General features: G+C 38.2%; 1 protein-coding gene across 4 annotated transcripts in view; it reads right to left on the bottom strand.

Moving 5' to 3' along the window:
* Positions 1-15267, bottom strand: part of LOC127380455 (cadherin-18) — a 265704-nt gene extending 250437 nt beyond the window's left edge. For 3 of the 4 annotated variants that reach the window (XM_051609377.1, XM_051609379.1, XM_051609380.1), the window contains exons 1-2: positions 15076-15267; positions 91-183 (exon numbers count right to left, since the gene is read on the bottom strand). The gene's annotated coding sequence lies outside the window, so the exon portion shown is untranslated. Of the gene's footprint in view, positions 1-90; positions 184-14678; positions 14712-15075 lie in introns of those variants that run through there. The other variant, XM_051609378.1, reaches the window with a different exon arrangement.
* Between the last annotated feature and the right edge of the window lie 418 nt (positions 15268-15685).

The raw sequence follows: 15685 nt of genomic DNA, 5'->3' as shown, positions 1-15685 counted from the left end.
CAAGACCCATAATTAAATGAAAATAAATACCGAATGCTTCACCAACTAAAAATTTCTCTGTTGCAACGAACAAGGAAACAGTGAATTCACCTTCTTGGACTCCTGAACAGTGCTCTAGCCAGAAGGCTGCACTTCTCTCCGCTTACTTCAGATAAAATGCATTCTCCATTTGTTTCACAACACCTAGAAATTAAAAAGAAGATTTTACTAAGATGGTATGGCAAATATTTATTTATTTATTTTAATCCCTTTTCAGTAACTGGTTTAATAAGTGTTTATAGTCCTGTCTCAGTACTAGAGATCATAAATTTCAGATGGGAACATCAAAGGCACTTGCAAGGCAATGTTACTATGATGCTAACTCCACATCTTTAACCCTTCAAATTATAAAAAATACAGGCATTCAGTCAAAAACTCTGAAGACATGCCATATTTTCTTTTTCCATGATCAGCACTCTGTAATAAATTCACACACATGACACACTGCTTCTGTGGAAAAGAAAAGGTAGGAGTCTACTTTCATAATTTCTGTCTGGATAAAACACACTCTAATTTCATTTCTATGCTGGGAAGAAAAAATGAAATCTAAATTATCTTTTCTCAAAAAAAGTAGAAATAAATGTAAAGACTTCTAGGAGACACCGCAACAGCAAAAATGATACAGTATTCTTACTGCTTCTGAGAAATAGAAACCTTTGATTACTTTCGAGTAGTTGGCCAGAGCTGGCAGTTGAACTCAATTATGATTCCATCAGGTTTCAGCTGATACATTCAACAGTGTTAGAGAGAAGACAAAATACAGTAGTCCATGCAAATCATAACCTAAGTTAATTCACTAAGCTGATATCAGGCTGTTCCTAGGTCTCATATTTCAGATAAATAAAATTTAAAATATCAAAATTAAAGGATGAAATTACCTTAGAAAAATAATTTCAAAACCTTATGTTTTAAAAACACATTTCCACATAACTTAAAGCAGACAAAAAATATACTTGAAAAAGACCAAAAATAATTAAAAAGATGGTATCTTGGCTAATGCAATGACCACACATCCATCTACAAGAGACCTATTTTCTCCACACTATTTTGCATATGCTGGGAGGAGATAACAGTAAGTTTGTTTGAGATTTCTCCAAAGGTTGCACAATACACTATACTCATAACATTTACTTAGGATTATCAATGCAGCTGCTTTGGAAAATATTAAACATACTCAGAAGTGAAGCAGTAAATTCAATCATTCAGTGTAGCTCGTGCTTCCTTTTGCTTAATGCTGGCCAGGTCCCAACTCACTTCTACAAAGTAGTATTTTCTGTCAGGCCTAACTGTAAATTAATATTAATTGTAGTGGCATGCTGTTTGAGGGGACAAAGTCATTCTAAACTCTGAGAAATCAGAACTTTAAATTCTGTCCCATTAAATAAGAGGGTTATCTTAGAAATTAAGATATTTTAAAGCACACAAAGAGGCTTTTTCTCTTTATGTTCTAGAACTCTCTGTTGTCCATCTGAGTAATTTTGAACCATGGGGCTTAAACTTCTTTCCTTCAGATATTACGTCAGTGCCAAAACAATTTTGGTCCTCCTGATAATCAGACTCTATTTTCTGTATCTTACCCCAAGATGTCAAAAACATTTTGTTTCACCACTGCAGGTTAATCTTCTCCTTTGTCCTCAAAGCCATCAAACTCTACAAATCAGTTTTATTCTCGCTATTGTTACAAGCAAGTCCTATTTATCATTCCTGTGGCTCCAAGTCTAGAATTTTTCCATTCACTAATGCTTTTACCTCTCCACAAATACTCTTCACTCTCTACAGAAATATGTATTTCTAGCAGAAGGGGGCTTGTTTTCTTAATCAGTGTAGGTAAAAAAGTATACTGCAAAAGTGGTTCTATCTAATTCTCTAATCTGGTCTCTCCAGTTACTGAAGTTTGGAGTGGACATTCATATCCAAGATGGCTAGAAATGAGCACTTGACAGATACAGTACATTCCCATGTCATGACTATCAAAGAAGTATATGGCTAGAGACTTAGGAACAGCTTTTATCCCTGTGGAGTTACCACTTAACTGCAGAACTCAGTTTTTACAAATAGAAAATTATAAAGTAAATACTTATTGCAAATAGGAGTGCAGACTGAACAATAAAAGCAAAAACGTAGGTTAAAAGGAACTTTTGGAGATTGTCTAGTCCAGACACTTCCCAAGGCAGGGCTAACTCCCAAGTTAGGTTTAACTGCTTTAGGGTCTTTTCCAGATAAGTTAAAACATCCACAGATGGAGGTCCTTCTCTATGTAAGCTGTCTCACTGCTTAAGTTTGCTCCCAGTGAAAAACTTCCCTCTTACATCCAATGGGAGTTTCCTTCATTGCCACTTGTGGACACCATCCCCCACCCTGTTGCTGTGCACCTCCCAGGAAAGCCTGGCATTGGCTCCTCTGCTGCTGCAAACAGATCCATATGGTGCCTTTTCTCTTGTCTCCTGGCAAAACAGATCCTCCAGCACCTCAGTGGCCTCCCACTCAACACTTTGCATTTTCTTGACCTTCTTCTTTTAGAGCACTAAAAACTGGACACACCTGTCCTACTGCAACGGAAGAGGAGGATCCCCGGCCCTGAGCTGCCAGCTGTGCCTGGCCATTGGGAAGCCTTCCTTGCTGCGAGGGTGCACAGCTGCCTTGCCTGTACTTCACTGCCCATCAGATCCTCACATCCTTTCCTGTAGGACCCTAGTCAGCCAAGCCATAGCATTGTTTTGGGTAATGTCAAACCAGGTGCAGGACTTCTGCTGAACTGTCTGTGTGAACAGCGTTTATATGGAGTTTTAAAAAAGATAGTTCTGCTCTAAGAAACTTAAGCCTAAGCTAGGTGAGACATATAGGTGATGCATGATGAAAAATAAGTGTTCAAGAAAGGCAAGCTGTTAAAGGAGTCAAGATAAAATTTCGAGCAGCATTCAGAGGGAACATAAATGCAAATTTGGGAGCTTCTGTTCAGGGTGTGGGAGCTAGATAATTGAGAGACTCAAATCCAGGAATGGGTGATAGGGGTAAATAAAGCAATAGTATTAGGGGGTTACCTTGCCATAAGGCATGTGAACAGAAGAATGATTGAAAGCAAAATAAGATTATGTACAACCTTAGGCATATAACTCACCTTGCCTAGCAGTTATTTATTTTTTCATGTCTGGGATTCCAATTAGACAACATCAAAGATACCACAATCCATTTTAGGTTTAAAAAGGTCTTCAAAAGGAAAAGTAGCGCTGCAGTCTGTCAGAGCTACTTGACAAAGAAGAGTTCAATAATCCTCTACTGCACTTGAGCAATGAGGTTTGAGAAGTATAACCTTAAAATATAGGTAATAGAAAGAAATAGGTATGTGTCTGAAAGGAAATCTCAAATTCCTCTTCATGCTTAGCTTTCAAAGACAAACTTTAAATACAATGGAGGTAGCTGAAAATGCCTATTCATTTTGCTTGTGAGAAAAATGAATCTCATGCCTTTAGGCAGTAGACGGTTATGTGGTCTTGTGAAGTGAAAAAGTACAAACTGTAGAGAATCAGACTGAACAAATGTTAAGATGCCAGTCTCACAGGGCCTTTGGGAACATACTCAATAACGATATTTTTGAGATGTTTCACACAGGAATGGTGTATTTGTTATAATTATTTTCAGATTGCAGAATAACCTAATAAAAACAAAAGAATGTATTTATACATTAAGGAACAGAGACAAAGACAAAGGCAATACCTACACAAGAACGCATAACAGGTATAAACAAGTGAGTCATTTTAAGGTAAGTTGAAAAGGAAAAATAAACCAAAACCCAGCAACAAGAAAGCAATAAGCTGATAACTTTCCATTGGACCAGACTATAAAAAAAGATTGATGTTTTCCACTTAGCATCTTTCAGATGTTGAAAAATTAGTCTTGTTAGTAGAGTTCTTTCCCTCAATTTATGCAGAAAAGACTTCAAATGCAGAATTCATTTAGTCCTCATAGCAAGAAGAAGCCTCTTTATCATAAAAAAGACAGAGGCAAGCAATTGGATGGAGGAACAGTTGCCTAAATTTGTAGAAATGATTCCATCACTAATGTTTCAGCTGTTGTAGATGGCACAAGGGTGGTATCCAGCATCCGAATTTGAGATGCATGTGTCTGAAGAAGACTGGTTGTCAACCTTGTTGCAATCAATACAAGTTTGTGCATTTTCTTAAGGTTACAATAATGATGGTAGCTGTGGAGAAGCCCATCAGTCAGCATGACGGGAAGGTTAATACCAACAGAACACATCTCCACTGAAGAAGTTCTTTCTGTGCTGTTGAGCAGGAATGCCAATAAAAAGCTGAGGGCCTTGTCTGAGAATCTCAATATATCTCAAGGTTGGGATCCAACCAGTAAATATATTTTGCCCTAGTGAGCAAATATAGCAGAAGATAGGTATAATTCTCAGTATTGAGACCATTGCTCATCCTAAATAATAATTTATAAACACAGATTATTTGGTCTAAACCTGTAATCCTATTTAGGAGTCAGATATATACTGTATAAAAAGATTCTTGAGGCAAAAGAAAAAATCAACTTCATTATGTGGCAACTGTAAAACTAACTACATCTTCTTGTGAAACGGAAAAAATAAGGAAGCATATAGGAACTGACTCTAATTGACACCTCTACTGCAATAATCTGCAACAATACTACAAGAGGAGCAAAAAACAGGTTTAGTCATGGCCTTCTTTTTTGTATCCTACCCACACAAATTCTTGATCTCTTTCTTAAATGTCATACTTTTACTTCTTTATTTAATCTCTTTTATCCTCTGCTTTTGACTTTTTAAAACCAGTTGCTAAAATTACTCAGCAGAATTGCACAGCTGGTATACAACACTTCTTTTAATTGACATGAGATACATAGGAGACAGGAGCTTAAAAGGCCAATCATTATGTGTAGTTCATAAGCTAACATTTCCTGCAGACAAAATATATTCACAACTACGACAGGGATGGGGCCAAATTATATTGAAACTATCCATCTAAAGTTCTTTGTTTCTGAAACTAATCAAAGTCCATCTTTGTTTCAAATATGGTGTTTTCTAATGTCAAGTATATTGAGAACCCCACCAAAATGGAGCAAAGAGCTTTGACCTCTAATGTAGCTTCCGCAACAATAAAGACAGAAAAGAAAATATAGAGTGGGTATTAATTAAAAAAGTAATAAAAAAATATAAAAAATAATGAAAAAAGTATAAAGACATGAGGAAAAACGTGGGGAGTCAAGAAGACAAAAATTCAGCAAGAACAGCAATTGCCCCATTCTTGGCAGGAGTGGAGGTTCACACTTTCGCACTTGAGTGGTAACTGTCTGGTATGCAGGTACTCAGCAGGAACCTACATCCAAGTTAGCAGGCATCATAATGTTCTGCCTAGGAGCATGTTAGCCTTATCTATCTATTGTTTGTATCAGCCAATAAATAATTGCTGTGTACTCATAAATGCAGTAAATTTCTGCTTGCAATTCTCTGTGGATTGTAAAGGATGTTCAAATAAAAGTGACACGGTAGAGGAATGGTACAGAATATAAAAGTACAGTTTGATGTAAGAGCTAGCTATCAGTTTGAATTTACTAATACTGCAGTTTTTAAAATAAGAAAATGAAGGTCGCCTTCAGGTTTTGCAAAGGATAAACAACTTTGCCACATTGGAAAATCAGTTCATATTTTTAAGTCCAAATGATGATAGAACAGTATTTTTCAAACAAGCTGCCTCGTTTTGAAGCTGCTTGTGTGGAAACATAAAGAGATGATAGAGAAAAGTATTTCCCTTCAGGGGTAACACTGTATGTGGACATTACAGGAATGTCATTATCAAAAGCTTTGGTGTCACAGCAAGAGCACCAGCAATCTACAAAGATTGACTAGACACACTGACAGGCTTAAGACCTTGTCTATGAAACAATTCTTACAGCATTCATTTTCTAGTTCTCCTTTTCCTGAATACAGTCATGTCAGCATGCCAGTGATCCTCAGAAGACAAAATCTACTTCTATTCTAAAGTACCTCTATTTAGATTACAGATGCCATTAGCATACTTTTTTTTTCCCCAAAAAAACCAAAAACGTGAGACTGAAAGCTGTAGATTTGGAGAGAGTCGTATACCAGAGCATATTAATTAATGAGCTTTATTTTACTTAATCATTGAAGCCCTGAACAAAATATTTATTAAATATTATTTAATACAAGAGTCTTTTAATAAAACCACTCATCTTTCACGTGGTATAAATATGAATGCTAAGTAAAGAAGTATACATGATTTTGGGGTTTTGCAATGTTAATAAAAGTAATACCCTGTTTTTAAAAGCAAAATTACAGCTCTATGTTGCAAATAAGTGCATGCACAAAAGTCCCAAAACATGTAACACATTCATGTAAACAAGCCATGTGCATGGGGGCATTCTTGAGTTTTGCTCTGCAAGGGAGTCACAACACTCATTAAAATATAATAAGCTCCATAATGAATAGAGCAAGAGCTCATTATAATGTAATGAGCAATAATTATCACACAATGGTCCTGTGGAGTAAACCCATTGCATTTAAAGAATGTTATACCTTTTTTCTTTATGAAAAATGCATAGCATACATGGGAGCTTCTGCAATCTCAGTTCAGAACTAGGAAACATATAGGCAAGTTGGTGTGGTATAATTGACCAAACACACTGCCATAATATAACAACACAAACCAAACTGACTTCAGTAGCACAGGGGGCATTAATAGTTTTAGGAAAACATTCCTCACCTGATCTTATATCATCTGAAACAGCTCAAATTCTTTAGCCTTCAAGTCACAACACAAGGCAATATAGTCAACAAAGCTCTTTTGGCTGACTTTGTTCGAGAGGTATTTAAAAACTTCCTGAATAGGTTTCTGTCTAGAAGGCTACTTTTCAACAACATGTACAAAGGCACATCCCTCTGGTCATCTTTTCTATTCATCTGACCCATGGCTAAGGGAAGATTATTGAAATAAAAGTGTCCTACTTTTCTTTTCCCACCTCCAACCTGCTGCTCCCCGCATTTTTACCGCATTAATCTGGAACTTGCCAGGCCTTCACATAAAATGACACAGCTGTCTAATCTGGCAGAAAACTAACCCAAGAAAAAAAACACCAAACCACCAGAAAAATCAAGCCTGACAAAAAAGCAACAACTTGTTGGCTGAGTCATCTTGTGCAAGCTCTCCTTAAGCTCCTCTATGCTCTCAGGGCCTCACTTCTCCAGTAACACACATTCATCTACCAACTGCGCCTTAAGAGGTTATGACATCTCCAACATTATGTTTTTCACTTACAGTATAAAACATGGTTGGTATTAGCCTGATACACTTGTTTGACCTGTATCTGAGAAACAGAAAGGCCTCCTCCAGGACAATATTCATGCAGCAGGATCAATCCCTCAAAGTACTCTAAACCTAGAGTGTTCAATTTACAGCACACACAAGTCATATGTGCTGCCAAGCCAACATATTTATGTCCCAACAGCAAGCTGGGAACTGACTAATGGTACTCTGTTTGCACTGGGGACCTGCTCCCTACCTCTGTAACCTACACACAGCTTGCATACCCATAAAGTGCCTGGGAAACACCTAGGAAGAAGCTGCTGCTGCTGCTTGAAGGCACTTGTGGTAGAAGGTTCCCATGAGCTGCTCCAGGAACAGTAACTGTCTTCCACCATCCTGTTCCCTGGGGCAACTCTGTGGCACTCACAGCATTAATGCACTGTGAACCTCATGCCTTGGATAGCTGTCCTGAGAATATACAGAATAACAAATAAAGTTTATTTAGGAAACACTAGACCTTGTATGAAACAATTGTACCATGAATATTTTGCAGCCTTTACCTGACACTGAAAGATCAACCAGATAGAAATGTTCAGCACCTCTTGAAATCATGTTAGCTTGCAGATTGTCTTGCTACTTCCCAAAACCACTTAGAAGGGTTTCTAATAGTAACTGATGTTGGATTTCAAAGTGTTAGTTGTGCATTCATTGAAAATGAATAAATATAAGAGTGAACATTACATTTCTTCAGTAGTTTTCTAAAAGAAGTCTTAGATGGTCCACAATTAAAAAAAAAAAGAAGAAGAAAAAAAGAAAAAAAAATCCAGCGCAGCATACAATGTTAAATGAACTTATTATTTTATATCTTCTGCCATGAAAATACAAAAATATTGAAGATATCTCTAGGCTGAATAGGCAAGATAATAACTCTGAGCTCTCAAAGTCCTTAATATGAATGCTAGAATTCATACTTTAATGAATGGCAAATAAATAACAAATTTTCTTAATCAGCAAAGTGTGTGGAAATTGAATGTAATAAATTATGTGTAGGTTTTTCGGTTTTTTTATGGTTCCAGTAAGAAGGTTCATTGTTTATTAGAACGAACAAAATGAAAAAAATAAAAGAAATAGTGATTGAGGACTGTAATCTAGACATAAATTAGTTTTCTCTTTTTATTTTAAATATTGCCAATTCTCATGAGCAGTTAATAGCTGCCATGCTACAATGCTGCTCTTATGACCTAATTTTATTTCACCTCTCCTGAAAGCCAAGATTTTACACTTAGAAGAGTCAGCAGTCCCCAGGTGCTAATGCAATATATCAGTGTTAAAAATACCTTCTTACAGCCAAATAAAATCTTTTTCACTATTGAACAAATTAAAGCAGCTCCCCTCTTTTTTAGCAAATACTTTTTGCATCAAATATGCACAAACACATGCATACACACTCCAACACCCTCAAAATTAATAGCAACACTTTTCCTGTCCTGCTGCCATTGCTAAACTACTAATTTTTTTTACTAATTATAGAAAGATTCCCTACTGAAGGAGCACTTGTACTTTACAGTCAGTACAGGATTCACAGGAACAGGATCTCAAACCTGGTTCGGAATATCTTGAATTTCAGCCCTACTAAACAGAGATTATCTCTACGTTGTAATTTTTTTTTTTTTTTTTTAATATTTATTCTATCAATCTGAGTACCATCAACAGCAGAAAATGACACAAAGTTTGACAAAATCCTAACCAGAAATCCACGTCTGGGAAATGTCACCTTCTGCCCCAATTCCAGGTGTCAGCTTAAGCATTATTCTAACAACTCTCCTATACAGAAATGGCTATATACAAGGAAAAGACAGAACAAAAATATTTCCTCTGAGCAAGATATAATAATTGATAATGAAAGATACTTCATAGTCTCTTGGACCAAAGGATTTTCATTCACAACTTTCCCACAACCCAGTAACAGTAAGATGTGAATTAAACAGAATTCAAATCAAAACATGTAACTTTAGTCTAACAATATATTATTCATTTAGTTAGGTGCCTAATCGTAGAATATTATTAAAAATAAAACTTCTAGTATAGTTATGGAAATGCACATTGCCATTCATGAAAATAAGCAGACTTGGATCAAAAAACAGCTCACTGTGCTACCACACAATGTGATCAATAACTTTTATGGGCTTTTAACAGTACCAAACATCATCCTTTTTTTTAAAAAAAAAAAAAAAAAGCTGATTTCCATGACTTTGCACCTTCCCAAAGAATATGTATGTGTGTATAACCATATATGCATTCATAACTGTGACTATAAGGTTTTAATGTCCATTAATTATGAAACAATAGACTACATGATGGATACACTGGCACAGGTTGCCCAGAGAAGTTGTAGATGCCCAATCATTGAAAGTGCTCAAGGAAGGTCAGACCGGATGGAACTCTGAGCAACCTGATCTGGTGAAAGATGTCCCTGCTCATGGCGAGAGGCAGGGGTGTGGGTGGGTTAGATGATCTTCAAAGGTTCTTTCCAACACAAACCGTTTGGTGATTCTATTATACACCTGGAAATACCAAAAGAGGGAGTCAACCAAATAGAGTTAGCTGTTTTCAACAGGAATACTGCAGAGGGAGAAGGTATGATGGGTAGTATTTGGATGACCTACATTTAGGCACATACTTCAGTTCAAACTACCTATGTCATCAGCAGGGACAAAAAGGATTCTCCACAGTGTTTCAAAACAATTCAAGTGCAAGACCCCATGGGAGCACTTGGAAAGCCTGAAGCTGGTTGGTTTGCAATGCCTAGTCTACCACTCCCAGCTCATGGAGAACCCAGATGAGGACACAGCAAACCCCCCATTTCCACCTCCACCTCAGACTGTCTAAGGGAAAAGTGTGCCTGTCTTACTGCCTCGCTTCTCCCATCTGCTAAGTTGAGACAACTTGACTGATACCTCTAGGAAAGTACTTTGAGGGTTCAGCATTATAGAATGTGCAGTATTATACACACCAAAAAATATCACAGGTTGCTATAGTCCTATGGTAGAAATGCAGCCAGTACGTGAGCTAGCTTGGGTATTTTTACATACTTCAAAAACACCCTTTAAAATGTGCTGTGTAAGCACTGATTAAATTACATTGAAATTTAGGTAAGGTACAGTTAGGATTAAAAAATATGTCTGTGATGTAAATATATCCACCCTTTAAGAATATTTGCCTAAAAGAAGCAAATAGTTTCATAAAGAGTGTGGAGTCAAGTTTGTAATTGTAAAATAATTCGCTGCCTTTTCTATGATACCAAGCCCAGCCTTAATTCTGCTCAGGTTTGAATTCCACAAAAATATAAAGCACAATTGCCATCACACAAAATAATGATTCTTACAGGTCTCAGGCACCTGATAAATGTATTTTCAGTGTACAAGAATTGTGGATGTGCAAATGCCACCGAGTTGCTTATCAGTTATTTATAGAGCTACATGACTGTGTTGCTCTGGTTGTGCTCCATGCACAAAGAACTTATTTTTAAAAAGTAAAAAACAATAAACCCCACACCAATATAAAAATTCCCTTCCCCTTCCAAAAAAAACAACATCCAAATAGATTAGACTTATGCGTGACACTGGGGAATTGGAAGTGAGTGTAGTAACTGTAGCATGTGTAGCATTGTTACCACACTCCCTTCAAATCCTCAGCTGGTTTCATTTAAATTCCTGTTGATTCTCCATATACATATTAAGACTCATTCGAAAAGGTAATGGTAGACCATTTAAAGCATTTCAACATTAGTAGTTTGTCTGATAAAGACTAGTTTTTAAGGGAAAAAAAAATCTCATTCTGCCAACCTTTCCTCTCCCTTATGGGAGATACAGTTGTGGGGTTTTTTTTCTCCCAATTGAGGAGCTTCTTAAAAATTCTACTTCAGTTCTTGGATTGAATTTTCAGATTCCATGTAATTTTGTTTGCTGGAAAAGGACTGCAAAATTGTGCTCATAATCAAACACAATTTAGAGAGTAATGAAGAAACTAACACTTCAGTATTAGGCTCTGCCATATTTCTTTAAAACAATACTGTATAATATTAGTTCTGTAATTATAGTGCAATGTTCATGTCATACATGAAGCTACAGAGTGCTTCAGGGACTTGTCTAAGATACCCCTTTAAGTAAGTGGTGAAATTAAAGCAGAGCACCATGATTTATCAGTGGACTGTACTCTCTTTAAACTAGAGCACAGTTGACTAGAGACAATAAGTTTTCTAATATAATTAATTCTAGTGAGATTTACGTTCTGGATTACATCAACCTTTGTAGGCAATTTCAGCATTTTCATATTATTTCTGCTTATGACCTTCGTATATGCATCTCCTTCCTCTAGGAGAAGAATAATCTCTTCTATGATTAGAATCTCTTTATATTGCTTTTTTTTTTTCTATGTACTTTCTCCTCTTCCTGTTATGTCAGGTCCCACCTTTATTTTGCATTTCCTACAAGCAAACTGTGCCCCAATGTGTCCTTAGGGCTGATAAAGCATAGGTCTTTTTGCAGGACAGGTCTGGCAAACCTAACTAGCTGTTAACTGTACAAGCAGGAGCTCATGTTCATTTGCATGGAACGGATGACTCACTGGTATTTAGCTGGTTTGGTTCGATCTGGTAACACCGATAATTTTCAGCACTACTAGTATTAACCAAAATGTAGTTCTCTCTCTCTCTCCAGAGCAGGAGTTTCCACATGTGGAAAAGCATTTTTTGTACTACTCAAATTCAATGTAGCCTGAGATGTAGGCTGACATGTTGTATACAACCATATTGAGAAATATCAGCTCAATTACTCACATTTTAAATGTGTTCATTCCTAGTTGTTGGTAAATATAAAGTCCTTATTAAAACCATTGATTAAAGTTAATTGAGTTCAGAGACAAAATGATGGCTTTAATTATTTATTTTAAAAAATATATATATAATCACTTCTAAATACTGATTGTTCCCTGAAAGGTATTACATAAATGTTATGCACCACAGGAATGTCAGTACTAGTACAGTAACAACTGTATCTCTCTGGAATGCACACATGCACTCACACACACTCATTTTGGACATTCAAGACACTCATACCCTATTGTTTTATGACATCGCATAAGTTCACCAGAACTATTACCAACAGCTAGCACAGCATGCACCAACAAGGTGGTAGAGTTAGAGTATCTGCACTGCAGGATAAAAAAAACACTAGACAACAGCAATTTTAATGTGTGGAGTAAAGAATGCTGCTTTCAAATTAAACTGCCTGGGGAATTAAAATGGCCAAAGTACAAAAAATTCAACTGGTATTTTGGCCTAATGGCAGGGTCAGCACTCCTATTCTGGTGAAACCTTATAGGAATCTCAGCACCAACCTCCCTACCTCAGCAGGTATTTAGTTTTGAATATCATCTGTAAATGGTCCAGTCAGCAACACAGTGCCCCCTAAGCCACACCTGTGCACTGGATATGCTCCTATTTAAAGGAAAATGATGTCTGACACACTACTTGCCCTGTCATTTCTTAGAGAGAGAAGGTAACAGCAAATGGGTTAGTTGATTTTTGTTGTTGTTGTTTTTGTTTTGTTTTGTTGTTTGGGTGTTTTTCTGCTGTTGGTTGTTTGCTTTTCTGTTTGTTTGTCTGTTTTCCTAAGTAGACATGAAACAAAAGTTATCTGTTGGAGCCCTTAAGTAGGATTATTAGTAATATTAACTAGCTACAGAAGAAAACCATTACATGGTTTCCATAAAGCCACATAAAAAAAAAAACAAAACACCAAAACGTGAGCCACACCTTAATTTGCATTAGGTAACTATAATGTACCATGTCTTCTTCAGAAAATATGAAACATTCTGTCAAAGATAGTGCAGTAGATTGGGGAAGCTTCTGGGTTGTTTGTCTAAATCAATCTTCTTACGTTTATAGTTAGGCAAAATGCCAAGCACATGCCAAACTTTTAAATTAATATAATATTTCCCCTGAGGACAAGCATTTACTATCATCCAGAAGAAGAACAATCATTGCAGAAGGAAGGCATCAGTGTTTTCATACAAGTGTATATGATTGACTGTATCACAGAACTAAAGCTTTGGAAATGTAGAAGCTATGCTTAGTGTCTTGGAATGGAAAATAAAATCTGTACCTTGAATAGAGGCAGTGATTTTATCACTGGTACTAACCAAAGTAAAAATTTTGCCTTTGTTTTCCACTGTATTTTTTGATCATGAAAATCTAATGGGGCACTGTTACTCATGAAAATTGATTTATTCTGAACTCTCATCTGAATGATGAACTACATTAAAATACAAGAAATGTTGATACTGCTTTACAGAGACCCACTCAGACAAATACATGCAGGGGTGTGCATTTGCCACATTTCATTGGCTTCCGTACCCTGGCCTCCTTTTATCTTGTCACTCATGTACATAAACCAGACTTTCACAGGCACACACATATACAGAGGTTCCAGACTATCTTGCTTCCAAAGATAAACGTTAGTGCAATGATTCTAAGGAACCCCTTGCTTGTAAAAAACACTCAGTTCTAGACCACTGGCAGTGCAGTTGGTGAAAATGTGGTGTGAACTAAAGACACATACTAGTGTTTGTTCATAAAGAAAGATAACATGGGGGTGGGCTAGAAGGAAAGGAAGAGAGGATTAATTCCTGGTGATGCATTATTTACAGTGCCCTTTACACAGAGTAAAGTTGGGTCACTGCTTAAGCTTTAACAAGCAGCTAAAGGTAAATCTGTAAGAGGTCTTTTTTTCCTGCTATTCCAATCCTCAGATATCGCATATTACAATCATGGGGGGGGAGGGGAACAAAAAAAACCCAAATACCCAAAACCTGAAATTGCTCTTCAAATATCAAGCTTAATGTTCTTCACATACAATTACACACGGCGTGCTTTTTGTATAGAAAGGCTCACATATGTGAGTTCAGCTAAAGAATCTGTTTGCCATCACCATTAAAATGCATCTGCACATTATTCCCGTAAGTTAAGCAGCAGAATTGTAGGTATTACGAATACGGTCACACACAAACACACACACAGAGCACCGCTTCCTTTCTATGCCTGTATGTTGCGGGTCCTTTTGTAATTGCCTCGGATAAGCAAACGCGATTCTACAACAGCACGACAGGGTAAGGCTTACGTATCAGCGGTAACTTTAAGATATACAAATTACAGGTTGTGGACCCACTGAGACAGCCTTATTGCAAAAAATATTTTGCACTGCTCAGAAAGCTGTGTTAGCAGCACTACTGTCCAGAAATGCCCAGGTTGCCACACATTCAAGTGTCATTTTCTTTGAGCCTTACCTTGGCTGACTTGCCCTAACTGGTGACAAGGCACTTTAATTTATAAGAAGCAAATAGGGACTTTTCGCAGTGTTGGCGGCACAGCCGCTCGCCGTCCTCCGAGAGGCACCCGGCCCCGCGTCCCTCGGAGCCCCCGGCCCGGAGCCGCCGCTCCTGCAGCGCCGAAGCACGGACGATCGGCTGCGCCTCCCGCCCGCCCCCGCTCCCGCCCGCCTCACCTCCCCTCCCCGCCCGCCCCCAGCCTTCTCCCTTCCTCGCGTTGTTTTTCCCCTCTCCAGCACTTCGGGGCTACACGCAGCCTCCAGCGCGCCATGGCTGACCCTGGCCAGCCCCGGCACTCGGAAGGGAGTGTGGTTCGTCCATCCACCCATCCATCCACCCGAACATACGTACAAACCGGTATCATCGGAGCGTACGGGCAGAGGGACATCTTTGCCGGCAACTGCGCTGCTGCGAAAAGCCCCCTTTCGTGCTGGAGCTGCTGAAGGAGGAGGGTCCGGCTTGGCGACATCAAGCCCTGAATTCGGTTCCGGGAAGGGGAGCCGGGGGACGAGAGGGCTGGGTTGTCGGGTGGGGTGAGAGTGCAGGGACGAGGCGCACCGCCGAAAGCCGGCGGTACGGCACTGGTGTGGCAAGCTGGCGACAAATTTTCCTATTGCTGTGCAAAGTCGTCACAGCCTGCTAAGCATTCCACTGGCGGCTCGTTCATCAGCCATCCACATGGTCCGACGGTGGCTGCAAGATTCAGATTGAATGATGCCCTTTAATGCCTCTTTCTCGCCTTGCAGGAGCACTGGATATTTCATTCTGCCCACCTGTCCCCTTCTAGATCAGTCCCACTCCTTTAATGATTTTCTGCCTTTTATCCCCCCACATTCGTATTACTACAGCATAAACTGTAAGTTGGTGGATAATTTATGTCCTTTCAGGTAGGTCTGGATCAAGCCAGGCTGGCTGATGCAAGTCATTCCAAAATCTGGACCTCGTATAACGTCTTTACTCCAAGT

The sequence above is a fragment of the Apus apus genome, chromosome 2, assembly GCF_020740795.1.
Source record: "Apus apus isolate bApuApu2 chromosome 2, bApuApu2.pri.cur, whole genome shotgun sequence".
NCBI classification, from domain to species: Eukaryota; Metazoa; Chordata; class Aves; order Apodiformes; family Apodidae; genus Apus; species Apus apus.
Note: the sequence above shows the minus strand (reverse complement) of the source record. Positions and strands in the feature narration are given on the sequence as shown.